We start from the raw sequence: 2500 nt of genomic DNA, 5'->3' as shown, positions 1-2500 counted from the left end.
TATTGCGCCTTAACCTAACCCATATTGCGCCTTAACCTAACCCATATTGCGCCTTAACCTAACCCATATTGCGCCTTAACCTAACCCATATTGCGCCTTAACCTAACCCATATTGCGCCTTAACCTAACCTATATTGTCCCTTAACCTAACCCATATTGTCGCTTAACCTAACCTATATTGCGCCTTAACCTAACCCATATTGCGCCTTAACCTAACCCATATTGTCCCTTAACCTAACCCATATTGTCCCTTAACCTAACCTATATTGTCCCTTAACCTAACCTATATTGTCCCTTAACCTAACCCATATTGTCCCTTAACCTAACCTATATTGTCCCTTAACCTAACCTATATTGTCCCTTAACCTAACCTATATTGTCCCTTAACCTAACCTATATTGTCCCTTAACCTAACCTATATTGTCCCTTAACCTAACCTATATTGTCCCTTAACCTAACCTATATTGTCCCTTAACCTAACCCATATTGTCCCTTAACCTAACCGATATTGTCCCTTAACCTAACCTATATTGTCCCTTAACCTAACCTATATTGTCCCTTAACCTAACCTATATTGTCCCTTAACCTAACCTATATTGTCCCTTAACCTAACCTATATTGTCCCTTAACCTAACCTATATTGTCCCTTAACCTAACCTATATTGTCCCTTAACCTAACCTATATTGTCCCTTAACCTAACCTATATTGTCCCTTAACCTAACCTATATTGTCCCTTAACCTAACCTATATTGTCCCTTAACCTAACCTATATTGTCCCTTAACCTAACCCATATTGTCCCTTAACCTAACCCATATTGTCCCTTAACCTAACCCATATTGTCCCTTAACCTAACCCATATTGTCCCTTAACCTAACCTATATTGTCCCTTAACCTAACCCATATTGTCCCTTAACCTAACCCATATTGTACCGTAACCTAACCTATATTGTACCTTAACCTAACCTATATTGTACCTTAACCCAACACACGTTGGGCCTTAACCTGCTCTGTAATTGTCATACGACGCGTTAAATTAGTGTAGTGTTGCCTAACTGCAACCCCCGCAATATAGTTTGCTACTCGCACTGCCCGGTCCCCAGAGTATCGCTTCATGTTAAACACCTTGCAGCTATACACTGTAATGCGGATGGCAGCAGGACGTACATGCTCAATGCCCTTCGCAGTTGTTCATTGGCATTCGCATGGCGAAGCACAGCCTACGTTGTGGTACGGCTTGTGTCAACTGTCCGCTGATGTTGTACGTCCAAATCACACACTGTACTGCACATTGGTCCTCATGTACTGAATGATACATCGTGGTACATGTGTGACCGTACCACGACTGCGCCAACAACGGCGAACCATACGGTCCAAATATTGTGCACTCAGCTACGTGTCGTCTCCCTATAAGAGCTGGATTGAAGTATGGTATGCCGTGGATGGCGATCAGCATGAGCCGTCTGTTGATGTAGTGGCGCGTGTTGTCAGACGTAGTCGTCTCTTCTCACACACCGTGATAGCATGGTGCACTGCGTTCCACATCTGCGACATGCGACAGAGGCCGGTTGACAGTCGTTCGCGCAATGGACATCGCATACGTACGGGGGCCACCTTCCACGTGTTCGCGAAGCGTGCACATGTTGTTGCGTGTATGTGGGCAGACATAGTGTGTCGTGACACCTGACACAGGCATGCAACAATCGTTGAATTTGCAAATGGCGATGGACGTCTACGTTTGCTGGTGACGTTACGCAAATGAAGAACTGGTAAACCGTTGTGTGTGCGGTTGTTCTCGCTAGAGGTGAATCAGTGATGGCGACGATCGGTTGAGCTACCAACCGGTTGTTTCAGCGATACCCACCATGCCCACGAACGTGAATGGCATGTGGGTGTGAAGCGATACGCGGCGGTGGCTGGGTGGGACCGTCCCCGGCCGGTGAGGGGGGGCCTCCCGGCGTGCTGGCCGCGCGGTGCGTGGGCGCACGCGCTACAGCCGGCTGGTGGGGGCGGCCAGTGGCAGGCGCGCCGGCCGACGGAGGCGGCAGGCGGCGCAGCTGCGCGCCGGCGCACCCTGCACGCGGCGCCGTGCGGCCAAAGTAGGTCCTCGCGGGCCCGGTGCGAAGCGCGGTGGACATCTGCAGTGTGCTGGTCCGATTGAGGACTGTGTGCGCTGAGGATGCGCCGCCGCCCGGCGCTCGGCGCCGCGACGCCGTCTGCTGCTCGGTCGCCTCTGCGGTTCTCGCAGGTGGATTGTATCGCAGCTGTGCGGACGTGTTGGCGCGTGCGCTGTGCTGGGAGAGTTCGCTTCGGCACCCAAGTGGGGCTTTTGTCCTTCTGTGGCGCTGGCGTTGGAGCTGCCGGCCACCGTAGGTGGCGCGTGTTGTCTCCCGCCGGCAATGCCACGACAGCACGCTCCCGGGCCTCTGTCGGCAGCGGCAAGCTCAGTTGGGAGCACGGGTGGTCGCACCTAAAGCGTCTACTCGCCAAACTCCGGGCGA

Source organism: Schistocerca serialis, unplaced genomic scaffold (assembly GCF_023864345.2).
Source record: "Schistocerca serialis cubense isolate TAMUIC-IGC-003099 unplaced genomic scaffold, iqSchSeri2.2 HiC_scaffold_287, whole genome shotgun sequence".
Classification (NCBI taxonomy): Eukaryota; Metazoa; Arthropoda; class Insecta; order Orthoptera; family Acrididae; genus Schistocerca; species Schistocerca serialis.
This window is presented reverse-complemented; position numbering follows the sequence as displayed.